Genomic DNA, 16,096 nt, shown 5'->3' with positions numbered 1-16,096 from the left:
TTTGTAAAACTGGGATGCCTTTAACCAACTTTACAGGATTGCTGTGAGGATTTAAATGGGAACAAATATAAGCAAATGGTACATAGTACACATAGCAGATGTTAAAAAAATGTATTTTCCTATCTCTTAAAAATTGTATTTTCTAACCACTATAGGGTCTTGAAGGGTAGATCAACAGTTGTTTTACTAATTTCTAGGTGAATTCCTGTTCTATTTTCCAAAGAGCCTACTTTGTATTTTTTACCTATGTATTTAAAAAAAATAAACATAAATAATGTATTTACTTTAACCATTTTAACAGCTTCAATACCCACTGAAAATCCAAAATGGAAAAATATGCATAAGCGTCATTTCTTTCCCAACTATCAGACCAATAGTTCTAACAGCTTTTCCAAATATTGTTTGGCGATCTCATCATGCCAACTCCAAACTCAAGATTCCATTATCATGCTCTATGCTGCCACCCATTGGCTATTACCATACTGTAGATATTTCCTTCTCTTTGAAATCTTAAAGCCAGCCTTAAAAAGTGTAAACTTCAACCCAGTGGATAAATTTATCTACACATTGTAGTAATTCTCATATGAGATGCTCCAAGTGCCTGCAAAGAGTTTCAGTTCAATCACTTTAAATCTAACACAATTAGAGATCTATACTTGGCAATTTACATTTTCTAAGCTCTCTTTTTTCCTATTTTCCACTATAGTTGTTATGGCTGTCTCTGAAAAAATTAAATGTCAAAGATAAGTAGTGAAGTTTCTAATGGAGAATACCAGCTTTCCCAGAACTAGCTAGGTTGTCAAACGGAAATACTCTTTCTAGTTAGAAAAGCAACTAGAAATTGAGGAACTAAAACGGTAAGAGCAGCTGTTTTAAATGCTACATAGTTCCAGGTCTTGCTAGTTCTGTCTTCTAAAAATATTCATACAGTATTTTACCCACATATAGCAATGGAAAACTCAATCATATTACAAGAATATACTGTACTCAATTACTGACCATAGAAGGGCTTTCCTCCTCATCCTACCTTAAAAAAGATAATTAACAGTTGCTCCTTCTATTCCACCAAAATGCTTACTAAATGACTTGCTCAACAGTCACAACATGCATGCACATGCGTGCATACACACACAATTCAAAATGACCAATTTCAACCTCACTAGCAGTTGCTTAATTTTCTGGTCTTTCTCAAACCACATTAAATTTCAAAACACTCTCCACATTCACTCAATGGGAACAGACCATCCTGGATAGTCCCAGGAACAACTTTTCATGTAGTAAACAAGAAAAGATGCCAGAAAAGAACATTAAAAGGCTCTTAAATTGGCTTTCAGATTTGAAAGCAACTTGCCAACAATGATAAATAATGGTACAGTGGTTACAAGCAGAGGTAACAAAGAAGTATACAACATGGTTCACAGTGTTCAGAGGTTGACAACACAGTTAAGAACACAAGATGCAAACACAGAAAAATAGGAACAAAATAAGGCAGAATATTAACTGACAAATAACTGGTATAGATAACATTTACTACAACAGTGTGAAGTTTAGAAACAGCAATAAGAGCAGAGGTATACCAGTAATAGATAGCGGGATAGAAGCTTAAGCTAAGAGTTAAGGGCAGGGGAATATCAAGCGATAGAGAACAATGGGTATATGTAGTGCTGTAGTCCAAATAGTAAAAGCATGTTATTTAATACAAATGACTGGACAAAAAAAACCAAAAAACAAAAAACAAATGATTGCACCAGTTTAAGCTGAAAGAAAACTGTATAAAAGACAATTGGGGGGCAGCATTAGAAAGAGAAGTGAACTAACTGTGGAGCCTACTGAGGCACAGATCATTAGGCTAATAAATCCAGAATACAATGAGAAAGTCACTGGAGACTGAGTATGAGATAACGTTTCCACACAATTTAAGGCGTGAAGGTTAGGGGGGAGGAGTTTACACTGGTAGCAGTGTTTAAAAGACTGAAGAAAACTAAAAGCGACCAATCATGTTATTTCAGTAGTTTAGAAATAATGCTAATGGTCTGAACCACGGTAAGGACTGTGGAAAGAAAAAGAATGCAATTCCTTCCTATGAAGGAAGAACTTTTAGAACCTGGTCAATGATCTAGTTAGAAGTATATAGGGGGGAGGAAGGAATTCAAAATGCTTCCAAAGCTTTAAAACAGAAAACAAAAGTACCATGAAAAGAAACATAAGATAGCAAACTATTATTAATAAATGTTTCCAACATTTGAAATGATGTTTCTAAACCAAAACTCCGTTTATGTTTAATACAAAGCAATAAAAAAGGAATACAGCCAACTTCTACAACTGAATATAAACAGCATTCATGCTCCAATACAATGAAGAAACATCTTATACTAAAGCATAAACCACAGTTTATCATAAATCTACATGAATTAGTAACTACTTGATCCAGATCCATGCTACTGTTCTTTTTGTACAAATGACTCCCATTGCTTCAATTACCATACATTTCATATTTAAAATACACTCAACAGTTTGAGATCTAGTTAATTATTCTGCTTAGTGAACTATATAAATAAAGCAATGCATGTTGGGATACAGATTTCTCAATAGGCTAATCAACAGACTAGAAACAGTCTAAATTGCAAAACTCAGTTACTATCAAATCTTTTATAAATAAATATGGAATCATGCCTTCCTCTTCCTACAAATCCCCCAACAAATAATCAAATTTTGAAAAAATAAAAACTATAAAATACCACACTAGATAAGTTACACAAGTTTTTTCGTTACCTTTACTTTATCTCTTCTTAAGCAACAGAATAGACAGTTTTCATCAAAAGTCCAATCAGAAATGCTTTCAGGTTCACTGTCTGCAAAAAGAGTTGGAATACCAAATTAACAGTTACAAAAGTGAATTTTTCAAACAAATGAGAATTTCAAAAATATTATTTATTTTAACAACAAACAACAAAAAATCCTAAGCACTGGACAGGTTCCTTACTTGTCTTAATATTCTTAATAACTGTTCACTAATTAATGTATCTTATTAATACATATACTTGCATTATCAACTAAACACAAAAATGTTTATAGGGATACAGCTTTAACTCACATAAAATTGAGTAAAAAGGAGAAAGAGACTGGGGTTTAAATCACAAAAGTATCAGATATGTCACCAGGAAGAATTTGAAATATACCAAAGAGGAAAGAAGAAAAAAAAAAAAAAGATTTTGAATACCTTTATATAAACTGAGATCTTTTAATAATGCAGGTCCAAACAGCCCTTCAAGAATACTTTCAAACCCTGTAAGGATGAAAAAAAAAATCCATTATTACAGTAACACTCCCTATAGTAAGGTAATATTAATCTGCTGCTGAAAAAAAGATGGTGTGTTCCTCCAGTTCTCAAGGATCCCCAGAGTATTACAGAAGGGACGCTGAGGAAAGAGTGTCAATGACAAACCTAAAAGGAACATTTGCATTTTTGTCCATGATTAACATTCAATACAAATTCACAGCACATTCGAGAACAACACAAAACAGACAACACTAGAAATAACCAATGAAAGAATGGAAACTCACGGGTTGTCCTATCATTGTACAAAATCCCAAATAGCTCCTTACATAAATGCTCAAAATCCATTTTAAAAGGCACCTTTCCCAACGGAAGAGTCAAATCGTTTCAAAATTTCCACAACATTCTGGATTAATCTAAATAGCCTGTTTCTGAATATGAACTGAGATAATAGATTTTTCAAGCTAACAGTTTTTTAATGTTTTGTTTATCTTTTTGAAAGAGCACAAGGAGGGGAGGAGCAGAGAGAGAGGGAGACAGGATCCAAAGTGGGCTCCACACTGACAGCAGTGAGCCCGATGTGGGGCTCAAACTCACAAACCAGGAGATCATGACCTCAGCGAAAGTGCAACGCTCAACTGACTGAGCCACCCAGGCACCCCTCAAGTCCACAGTTTTCTGAAGAAGGAAAATTCTCACTGAGAATACCTTTATTACTAAAGAAAAAAATCATAATATTTTAAAAGAAAAAGATCTTTGTAACTTTTTCACATTGCCACAATAACTACTTGCTGGTTCCTTTATGAAGGTAGAACTCACTAGTTATACATACAAAAAAAAGAAAGAAGAAATCCAAATATATCTGTATATAAATGTTTAAAATATTATCACCTTCCACATTATTTAAAAAAAAAACTTTTTTGGATTTATTACCTCAAATATGGCCGATTCAATGAAAAACAATGAAAACATCTTGGCCATCTTACTGTTTCCTATGGTTCATAAAGAGAATAAGGAGGGAAAAGGGGAAAGGAATCAGGCTGCACCTTTATATAACATAACAGAAATAACAGGTTAAGAGTGGTGGTTCCCAAACTAAGGATCTCACTGGGAGCTCAAACAGTTACAAGGGGTCCATGAATCCATATGTACTTCAAGAATGATCTTCAGAAAGAATTAACGTGTCTTGTGCATGCAGTGTTCATAGTACTGTTCAAATGCAAAAAAAAAAAAAAAAAAAGTTATTGTAAAATGTTCCTGAATTCCTAGTATGTATTATGTATTTTGGTGCCCTATGTATTTTGTCACATAATCTATAATCACAACTTTCTAATTAAAAAAAATTAGTTAGAAAGTACTCTTATGCTCAAAAGGGAGGGAACCACTAATTTAAAATACTATAGCCAGGTAGATAACATGCGGTTCACAACATAGTTAGCACTTCCTTACTACAAATACAATCACCATAAAGGGTTTGAAGGTAAAGGGGTAGAAAAGATGGTGCTTACAAACAGGATTTTGTCTCTTTATAAGAATAATAATGCAGGGGTGCCTGGCTGAGTCGGTAGAGCAAGGGACTCTTGATCTTGGGGATATAGGTTCAAACAAGCTGCACAGGAGATGTAGAGATTACTTAAAAATCTTTAAGAAACTAAAAAAGATAAAAATTTAATACGGGGCGCCTGGGTACCTCAGTAGGTTAAGAGGCCAACTTGGGCTCATGTCATGATTTCGCAGTTCACAGGTTTGAGGCCCTGCGTCCCTCAGGCTCCGTGCTGACAGGTCTGCTTTGGATTCTGTGTTTCCGTCTCTCTCTGCCCCTCCCCTACTCATGCTCTGTCTCTCTCTTAAAAATAAATTTAAAAAATTAAAAAAGATTTTTAACAATTTCAAAAAAGAGAAGAACAATGCAGAGCAAAAGACTTTTCTGTCCACAGTATTAAGCCATTGTTTTCAACAGAATAATCTCTAGAGTCTATGTTAACTACATTGTAAAGAGTTGATTTTTCTACACTATTTTCTAGATTCTAGATTTTTCATTTATTATTAAGGAGCAATTGTTTTTCAACTCTCCTTAATTCTTCCCATCAAAATTATTCCAAGGACATTAACAAAATCAAACTATCCATTCAAGCAATAAGAGTTATCTGTGTCTCTGTTTATTATTTGCTAAAACATTTTCTGCTAAATCACTATGGTCTCTCTTCCCCAAACTAGGGAGGAGAAAGGGTTGGACTGGGGGTTTAGAGGTTGGGGAGATGGTGGTTAAGAGACTGAGAAGGAATTGCTAGATCCTATCTATCTTGGGCCTGCAAACTAGATATTCTCAACACTAGCCCCCCCTCCCCAAACCCCTTAAATAAATCCCACAGCCTGCCTCCCAACTCTAAAGCCCTATTTCACAAATATTAATGAAAGCATTTCAATATCTTTAAAGTACCAAGTACACACTGCAAATAGCTAAAAGAGATTATAAGTGGCTCTTGTCCCAAAGAACACATGTAATATGCTTTCATCTAGGTTTATATGAAATTGTGACGAATTCCAAACTTGCATACTAAGTATAAATTCCTGAGAAGGAAAAATGTTAATATAGCAAGAAATAATACCAGGAAAAAAAGGCTTATAAGCTTTGAGAGTGAAAATTATTAAAATTACAAAAAGTAACAGAATCTGAAAGAATAAGAAAATAGAATAAAAACTTCATCAATAACACAGAGACACTGAACAAAAAACTGAATCACATATCAAAAAAACCATGAAAGGGAAAGACCAAAAACAATAAAAAAAAAAAAATCTGGTGACTTAACCACAAATAATTTTGACCAAAAGAGCAACTATAAACAGGTCACTCCTATTTTGCTCACATCTGTAACAATACATTAAACCTTACAAATATTATCAATTAGACACTGTAAAGCCATATCCTGCTACCCTGTTAACTGAATTTAATGCTACTCAGTTTTATTAATATTAAATATTGAATTTAGCAGTTGCATAGCAACAAGAAATGGCTCATGTGCTATGCTTGACATTAACAAAACGCAAATAAGGGAAGAACAAATGTATTCAAAATTTATACCATGATCTCACAGAAAAGCCATGAGATCAATAACAAAATGCCATGGAAAATTAAATAAATACTGAAAAAGACAGCTATGTCATTATGTTCAATCACTAGAGCTTAAAAACCATCTTTATGGAATACATTACATGTGAGGAAATATTCATAATTTTATTGGACACAACCAGTGTTCAAAGAATTCCTGTCCAACACCACAATGGGTCTCAAAGTTGGGTCTCCAGTCTCTTCCTCACAGCAACCTCCACTGTGTTTTTAGACTACTCCTAAAATACTGCTTTGACAATGCCACTATCTGTTCAGAAAAATTCTTTGTTTAAAAAACAAATCCCAAATTCTTAAGGCCAGCAATCAAAGCTGCTTATCATTTGGCTCCAAGCTACCATTAGCAGCAGCCTTATTTCCCACAACTTTGTGCCCATTCTCAGAGCTTGTCATGTTAGTATTCTGATGTACTCAGTCATCCTAATATTTTCTCAGGCCTCTGCATCTCACCTCTGCCAAAATAAATTATCTCGTTCAAGGCACTCTTCAATTTGTTCAACAAATACATGTCTGCTTATTCAACTGACATTAACTGAGAGCTGACCATCTAGCATGGACAATGGCAGGCACTGATAGTGTGAACAGCCAGTGGTGAACAGACATGGTGACTGCCCTCATGAAGTTGGATTTCCAGTTTTCTCATCCTCAGAATTCACTTATCACTCTCCCCTTTTAAAAAAATGTCAATTCCTTATGTTTTCTTTGTTTTCTGTCATGTGCAAAGTGCTCTATGCAATCTATTCTGTAAAATAAAATTTGTCACAGGCTATCTAAACTTTATTTTTTTGCTTTTCTTTTCATGTATTTATATCTTATCTCCTCAAGGAGATTTAATATTCCAGGAAGGCTAGGCAGGTCTTCCTGTTTCCCTCATTTTTCTCTCTTAAACTAGGACTCTACATGCTTGGTTTGCAGCTTCTGATTTAATCATCTACCTCTCAAAAACAAAAGATAGATTAAAATTTTTCACATATTCCCTCTTCAACCTTAATCATAGTCACTACTTTATTTGTAACCAAAACGGAATAGTAGGTTATGAAAAATAACAGGACAGAAACATATCAAATACATAGCAAACATAAGTCAGTAAGCAATATAGTCCGTGCTTTTGAAACAAAAAATTAAGGATGGAATGAAAAATGGTTCATGGGTCTTGGGAACCTTTTCTCTGAGGTACAGTATAGACATTAGCAGTTTGAGAGATAAAGAGGTGCTAAAAAGGAAAATCAGAGGCACGTCAGAAAATTAGCAATTTTTACATCAAGGTCCTGGGGTATCTTGTAAAGCTTGGTGCTTGGTATAAAAGAGCTCGGTCTCCAACAGAGTAGTATTATTTTATGAAATATCAGTTCAGAGGTGCTTGCTGGTTTAAAAAAAAAAGGCACCAGATTATATAATAATTCAAAATAATTCAAAACAAAGACCTCCTAAAAAGAGAAAACAATGTTTACATAAAAATAATGGTGGGGGGAGTGCCTGGGTTGGTTCAGTCAGCTGGGCTTCTGATGCTTGATTTCGGCACCAATGATCTCACATTCCTGAGACAGAACCCCGAGTTGGGAGCACAGAGCCTGCTTAAGATTCTCTCTCTCACCCTCTGCCCTTCCCCTGTTCATGCTTGCATATGCGCACACACACACTGAAGAAAAGAAAGAAAGGAAAGAAAGAAAGAAAGAAAGAAAGAAAGAAAGAAAGAAAGAAAGAAAGAAAGAAAGAAAGAAAGAAAGAAAGAAAGAAAGAAAGAAAGAAAGAAAGAAAGAAAGAAAGAAAGAAAGAAAGAAAGAAAGAAAGAAAGAAAGAAAGAAAGAAAGAAAGAAAGAAAGAAAGAAAGAAAGAAAGAAAGAAAGAAAGAAAGAAAGAAAGAAAGAAAGAAAGAAAGAAAGAAAGAAAGAAAGAAAGAAAGAAAGAAAGAAAGAAAGAAAGAAAGAAAGAAAAGAAAGAAAGAAAGAAAGAAAGAAAGAAAGAAAGAAAGAAAGAAAGAAAGAAAGAAAGAAAGAAAGAAAGAAAGAAAGAAAGAAAGAAAGAAAGAAAGAAAGAAAGAAAGAAAGAAAGAAAGAAAGAAAGAAAGAAAGAAAGAAAGAAAGAAAGAAAGAAAGAAAGAAAGAAAGAAAGAAAGAAAGAAAGAAAGAAAGAAAGAAAGAAAGAAAGAAAGAAAGAAAGAAAGAAAGAAAGAAAGAAAGAAAGAAAGAAAGAAAGAAAGAAAGAAAGAAAAAAAAAAAAGAAAAGGAAAGAAAGAAAGAAAGAAATATGCGCATATGCGCACACACACACTGAAGAAAAGAAAGAAAGAAAGAAAGAAAGAAAGAAAGAAAGAAAGAAAGAAAAGAAAAAAAAGAAAAGGAAAGAAAGAAAGAAAGAAAGAAAGAAAGAAAGAAAGAAAAGAAAAGAGAGAGAGAAAGAGAGAGAGAGAGAAAGAGAGAAAGAGAGAAAGAGAGAAAGAAAGAGAGAGAGAGAGAGAAAGAGAGAGAGAAAGAAAAAGGTAAGCAGTATACCAGTAAAATTAATAGTTAAGTTGTTACTGGGGAGCCTAGGTGGCTCAGTCAGTTAAGTGTCAAACTCTTGATTTCAGCTCAGGTAACAATCTTGCACTTCATGGGATGGAGACTGCCTGGGGCTCTACACTTGGAGCCTGCCTGGGATCCTCTCTCTTTCTTTCTCTGCCCCTCCCGTGTGCTCTCTCTTTCTCTCTCTAAATAACATAAACTTATAAATATCTCTCAAAATAATAAAATAAACCTATATATAAACAAACAAACACGATATAATTTAAAAAGTAATGACTTAGGAATAACATCCCAGGGGTGCCTGGGCTCAGTTGGTAGGCATCCCACTTCAACTCAGGTCATGATCTCATGGTTCGTGAGATCAAGCCCTGGGTTGGCTCTACACTGACAGAGTAGAGCCTCCTTGGGATTCTCTCTCCCTCTCTTTGTCTCTCTCTCAGATGCCCCTCCCCATCTCATGCCTGCTCTCTCTCTCAGAATGAACATTTTTTAAAAATAAAATATGCAATTGAATAGCTGATTTAGACTTGTAGTTTTAGACTGAAACCTTAAGTTTGTACACTGTATTAGAATACTTAAACTTATGAACAATCACATTTATAAGTCTAAATTATGATTTTTAATATTTACTTAGACACGAAGGGAGATTTTGTTAAATACCTAAAGAGAAAATATAAAAATTTTAATTCATAATTTCAGATTAAAATGCTTTAAAAGTTAAACTAAAATATTTACCAGAAATTTAAAATTAGAGTAAGATCTGTATTTTAGGAAAAGTAGGTTTTACATTTATAACTGTAAGTAAAAGTGAATATTAAATTAGAAATCAAAGTAACCATGCCTTATCTTATACACAAAGCCACCTTAAGGATATTATTTTTTAAATATCACTTTTAACAGCAAGAACCAATCGAGTGTTAATACAGAGCTCAGCAGTGTGGGTATACAGAGGATCTGTTTAAAATATATGCCCTGCCATTAAGATGTACACACATTTCTGCTACCATGCATATACTGGTAACTCTCCAATCTCTTATCTCTTGCCCCAGACCTTATTTCTAACTGCCTGCTCCATTCATATCATCACCAAGATATCCCAAATACCTCAAAAAGTCCAAATCAAAATCATTCTACACTCTTTTTACTTCATCTCAACCAGTGACTCCTGTATTCCTTACCAGGAAAATGGCATCCCTAACTCTTTCAACCTAAACCATTCAGATTACAAATCTCAGTCTGTCTGATTCCATTCTTTCATAAGACAGTAATCAGGTCTTCCAGTCACTGAGTCCTATTCATTCCAATTCAGACAGATCCATCCAAACCTATTCTCTTTTCCATCCCTAAAGTCAGGTCTCACCATCTCTTACCTTAATAATTACAGTACATGTCGTTCATATTATCATTAACTGAGCCCTTAGCTGACATCAGGCAAGCACTGTATCAGGTACTTCATACCCACTATAACAAAATCTTCAGAAGAATACTGTAGAGTAGGTATTATTAGTACCTAGTACACATAAGAAAATCAAAGCAACTAATTTTTTCATACAACTACAAAGAGGCAGAGCCTAGGTTTAAAACCAGGCCTGTGATTCTACAACCCAGGCTCTTCAATTTCTCTACTACCTACTAATAACATCTTTGAACTTTTCATTCATTTTACTACTTCAGCATCCCCCTACACCACCATCCCCAACAGAATCCATCCATCACAATGCTGCCAAACTTTTTCCATCTTTTCTCAGTTTTACCAACCTTTGATGGTTTCCAATAATACTGAAGACTTCAAACTCCTGGATGATACCCAAGATCACTGAGGGTCTGTCTAGCCTCATAGTACCTTTTCAGTCTCGCCTGCTACCATTTTCTACCTATACACACTATGCTCTAGTCAGACTGACTTATTAATCACTACATATATGGCAATGCTTCCATGCCTTTTAAGCATAGCATGTCCTCTACCTAGAATGTTCTCCTGCAACCCTCAATCTAGTTCATTCTAAGGTATCCTTTAGCTCATTCCTCAAGCCCCAGGCAAGCTTAGGAACATCCTCATCAGTGCTGCTTATACTACCACTTATAAACTACATACACTGTAATTATTTTTTGGCGTTTTATCCACTAGATTTTCAGCAAAGAACTGAAGCCTATCTATCTTTCTCTTAATATCAACCTGTTTCTTAAACTAGTCTGTAAATTTTTGTTGGAAGAATGTAAACACACCTTCCTAATTCCTATACCCTTATATTTACCTGAGTGGTTTTAGATTTTAGAATGATTCCACTTTATATGTCTGGCATGTTAAAGACCCAAATAAACAGTTAAGTAAAGTAAATAAAACACAAGGGTAATCGATATCTGATAGAAAAAGGATGGATTTTCTGCTTGAGTTCAACCAAGTTCCCTTTATCTATGAACTAAAACCAGAACATAATTAATGGCTAGCTTTGCTGGTCCAAGAACAGAGATGACAGAATACTTTTTTTCATAAAAAGTTGTAACCACAGCAAAGACAGAAAAAAGAGTAAGATAAGGTCCTAAAAAAGGAGGGGAAAAGAATATGTACTAAGTGACTGGAACATTACCAAAATAATTTCATATATCTACATACATAATGCCATAAATGAGATTCTAAGATGTTAAGTAACCAAAAGAACAAGGTAGTAAGTAGCTAGGTCAGATGAATTTAGTTCTTTGGAAATCCAAGGGCAGTTGGGTTCATTTTTTCTGTTATATATTACTCTACCCAAACTGTCTTGGGTAGAGTAATTATGTTAAAAAGAAGCTATTTAAATGCAAATCGGAAGTTGATTAGGAATGAGTCAATTACACCAGGAGTTCACAATCTGTGGGCCACAATTCCTTAGAGGAACTCCATCATTACAAGGTCAGTAAATCCATATGAGCACGGTTTGTAAATTAAATAAAAATGTGCTTGTATATACAGCCACTATTTCTTCAAATGCTATTTTGCTGTGAACAAAATATAGGTTTCTTTAAAAAGCATTACTGAATTTGTAATAGTCTTTTGTCATTACATATTTTCTCAAACATACTAAAATTACACTACAAGGTGGGAGATGGGCAATTTCTTTCGTTTTCTTTTTTTTAAGTTAAATAATATAAAATCATTTTCTACTGTTTCTGAGCCTTCTTTTCTTGGTGGACTATATAGATACTGAGTGTCTATGAGTCAGATACTAGGGATGCAGCTGTGAACAATAAAAAGTTCCTATCAAGGAACTTTAATTCTGGCAAAGAAGACAAACGATACAGATGATGATGATGATGATGATAAAATGTATGATAAAAGTAAGTCAAAGTAATGATAGAAGACGACAGTAGAGAGGGGGATAACAACTAAGCCCTGATAAACCCTGACTGAGTACATGGAGAAAACTTGGGAAGGGAATTAGGAAGGAGAATCTTTAAAGAGGTCAGGAGAAGACTTTAAGTGGCAACATTTTTGAGCACTGAATGCAGTGAGGGATCAATCCACACAGATATCCAAGACAGGAACATTCTAGGCAGATGGAACAGCACTGAAGCAGTATATGGTATGAAGTATGGTATAGCTGAGGAACAGCAAAAAGCTGGTATTATCTGAGCAAAGTGAATAAGGTAGAAGGTAGGAAATGAAGTCAGAAATTTAGAGACAAGAATCTGTAGGCCACGGTGAGGATTCTGAATTTAAAAGGTATCAACTAGTTTTACCTTTGGGTACTGGTGGAGGTGTTACAGACTTATATTGTTTAAGATTACCAGGTGGGTGCACAGATAACTGATTATGAGGAAAGCATCATTAAAAGACTATCATTACTAGAGGCTTGGCAAGAGATAATGGTGGCTTGAAATAGTATGGCAATCATGAAGGTAGAGAGCGGTGGCTGGATATAGAAAATATTTTGAAGATATAACCAACTTGCTCTGATGATGCACTGGATGTGGAATGGGAGGGAAAAGTATTAAAAACAATACTTAGGCTTCTGGTCTAAGAACTGAGTGAACCTTAATGTTAATTTTCTAAGATGGAGGGGCGCCTGGGTGGCTCAGTCGGTTAAGCGTCTGACTTCAGCTCAGGTCATGATCTCATGAGTTCAAGCCCTGCACTGGGCTCTGTGCTGACAGCTCAGAGCCTGGAGCCTGCTTTGGATTCTGTGTCTCCCTCTCTCTCTGCCCCTCCCCTGCTCATGCTCTGTCTCAAAAATAAAAAACATTTAAAAAAAATTTTTTTTTTTTTTTTAATTTTCTGAGATGGAGAGAACTGAAGGAGAAACAATTTTGGCACAGAGAAATCTAGTTCAGATTGGGACATGTTAAATCTGACATGCCTTTCACAAATCAAAGTGGATACATGCAGAAGGAATTGGATAGGTGGGTTTGAGTTTAAAAGGAGAAAGTTTGGGTTCATTGGAAATCAAAGTACAGACAGAATTTAAGGTCTTAAAACTAGAGATCACTTTCAGTTAATGAGGCAGATAAAAATGAAAGGAAGGAAAAAGATTGAATACTGGAGCATTCCAATGCTTACCAATTAGAAAAGAAAAGAGACTGAAAATATGACCAGGTCTCATTTATGGTTATATATCCAGTATCTGGCAAACAACTTCGTTGTTAACACTTTAAAAATACGATAGGTCATCTGAACCATTTTATATGGCATGTAATTAAAATAAATAGATATACCTTTCTACCTCTCATACAAGAGAAGATCTTGAAAGGAAGCACATACCCTTCAATATAATCAAACACATTTCTTTAAATTTCTGTAATATTCATGTTTAAAAAATCACTACTTTTGGGCCACCTGGGTGGCTCAGTCAGTTGAGCATCCGACTTCAGCTCAGGTCATAATCACTTGGTTCCGGAGTTCAAGCCCCACTTATGGCTTGCTACTCTCAGTGCATAGCCCATTTCTGATCTTCTGTGCCTCCCCCCCCCCACCCCACCTCTGTCCCTCCCCTACTCACACTCTCTCAAAAATAAATAAAAATTCAAAAAAAAATTTTTAATACAAAAAAAAATGACTACTTTATAACATATCTCTAACATACCTTAATATATGGCAGTACAAAAGATCAAACTTTAATTTGGTCCCTACTAAAATAAGCTTCCACAAGTTTATGAAAATTTTAAATTAAATGAAAGTTTGAGTTAGTCTTCAGATTTATATACATATTTACATATAAAGTAAATTCTAAATAGACTTTGTCTGCTCAGAAACATTCAGTGACTACCTACTGTCTGCAGAATAAAATCGAAACTATGAAGTGTGGCTTTTAAATCATTCCAGAAGTGAATTTTTCAACCCTCTTCCTTCTAATTTCCTTCAAGGACGCTCAACTCAAAACTATTTTGTTTCTTGAATATAACTTGCTTTTCCTTGTCTTAATCCCTCTTCTCATCCTGTTCCTTTGGTCTAAAAAGGCTTCTCTCAAATCTCAATAGTCTTGATCCTGCTTTGTCTTCAAGGCCATAGATCAAAAGTTCCTTCCAACTGTTATCTTCCCTTTCAATTGACTCCAATATCCTTCACTTTATCCGTTCTGAATTTTCAACATGAATGAATATGTTTTATGTGTCCAACTGAATTCTACACTCAATGTTATAATAGAAGGAACACTAGTGTTCAGGAAATAACAGACTAGTGGTTAACAGCATGGATTCTGAAGCCAGACAACCTAGGTTCAAATTTCTGACTTTACCTTTTAACAGTTCTATGGCCTTAGGTAAGTTGTCTTCTTTATTCCTTACCCTCCTTAGCTATGAAATTGTTTTGACCTCAAAAAATTAAGATAATTAAATACTTGCAAACTTTGGAATAGTATCTGGAAAGTGTAATAGAAGCACTATATTATAAAGTGTTTGAGGAAGGAAACAAAGGAAGAATGTATTTTGGTAACTGCTCTTTTTTCCTTATGATTTAAAAGACAGCTACATACAACAGTAACTATAAATTTATGTTGATGAGCATGAAAATCAACAAGGAACACTGGAAAATAAAATGCCACATTTCTACCCAGGAGGATGGATAGCTAACAGTGTACGTGGGGAGTAGGGGAAAGGAAGGTTACATATCTGTAACCTCCTCTTAGATGTTGGTAGAGTGTATTAAATTAATGCTACTCATCATAGCTTGTGTAGGAGTAAACTTTCTAAACTACTGGAGAGAGACAGAGAGAATCTCAATGTAACCATGGACAGGAAGAGGTGGGATCAAAGTAATAGGAAAGCACAGGAAAAAGGCAGGGTAAGTTTTTTTTTTTTAATTTTTTTTTCCAACGTTTTTTATTTATTTTTGGGACAGAGAGAGACAGAGCATGAACGGGGGAGGGGCAGAGAGAGAGGGAGACACAGAATCAGAAACAGGCTCCAGGCTCTGAGCAATCAGCCCAGAGCCCGACGCGGGGCTCGAACTCACGGACCGCGAGATCATGACCTGGCTGAAGTCGGACGCTTAACCGACTGCGCCACCCAGGCGCCCTGTGGGATAAGTTTTAAATAGAAAAAAAAATGCAGAAGTTGAACTTTTATTAAGAGAAGAATATTCATCATTTATTGTGATGTGAATCCTGCGTCTTTATATTAAACCTTTTTCCTTTAGAAAAAAATAAATTTATGTCAACGGACATATAATTTATAAAGATGTAATTTGTGACAATAACAGCATAAAATAAGGGGATAGAACTACACAAGAGCATAGTATTTTGTATACTATTGTAACTAAGTTGTTGTTAATATGAAATACACTTTTATAAAATAAAATGTTAATTATATATCCCCAGGGCAAGCACTAAAAATCATTAATAAATTGTACAGAAAAATAAATAAAACGGATTTAAAATAGTATATTACAAAATATTTATGACACAAAAGAAGGCACTAATGGAGGACTTTAAGAACAGAACTGACATAAGACATGTAGAAAACAAATAGCAAAATGACAAATATCCTTAATACTAATTGCATTAAATGTAAATGGATGGATTAAACTCTCCAATTAAAAGGCCGAGATGGGCAGAATAGATTAAAACACACACACACACACACAAAAAACATGATCCAACTATATGTTGTCTACCTGAGACTCATTTTAGATCTAAAGACACAAAGAGGTTGAGAATGAAAGAAAAGACAGTCCATGAAAATAGCAACTAAAAGAGAAAGGGAGTATGTATACTAATA

At 34.7% G+C, this 16,096-nt stretch overlaps 1 protein-coding gene across 4 annotated transcripts in view; it reads right to left on the bottom strand.

Annotated features, from left to right (window-relative positions):
• Window positions 1-16,096, bottom strand: part of LCOR (ligand dependent nuclear receptor corepressor) — a 144,277-nt gene that overhangs the window by 72,651 nt on the left and 55,530 nt on the right. For all 4 annotated transcript variants that reach the window (XM_043597124.1, XM_043597128.1, XM_043597126.1 and 1 more), the window contains exons 3-4: window positions 3,221-3,286; window positions 2,773-2,852 (exon numbers count right to left, since the gene is read on the bottom strand). The gene's annotated coding sequence lies outside the window, so the exon portion shown is untranslated. The remainder of the gene's footprint in view (window positions 1-2,772; window positions 2,853-3,220; window positions 3,287-16,096) is intronic.

This window comes from Prionailurus bengalensis, chromosome D2 (assembly GCF_016509475.1).
Source record: "Prionailurus bengalensis isolate Pbe53 chromosome D2, Fcat_Pben_1.1_paternal_pri, whole genome shotgun sequence".
NCBI lineage: Eukaryota > Metazoa > Chordata > Mammalia > Carnivora > Felidae > Prionailurus > Prionailurus bengalensis.
Note: the sequence above shows the minus strand (reverse complement) of the source record. Positions and strands in the feature narration are given on the sequence as shown.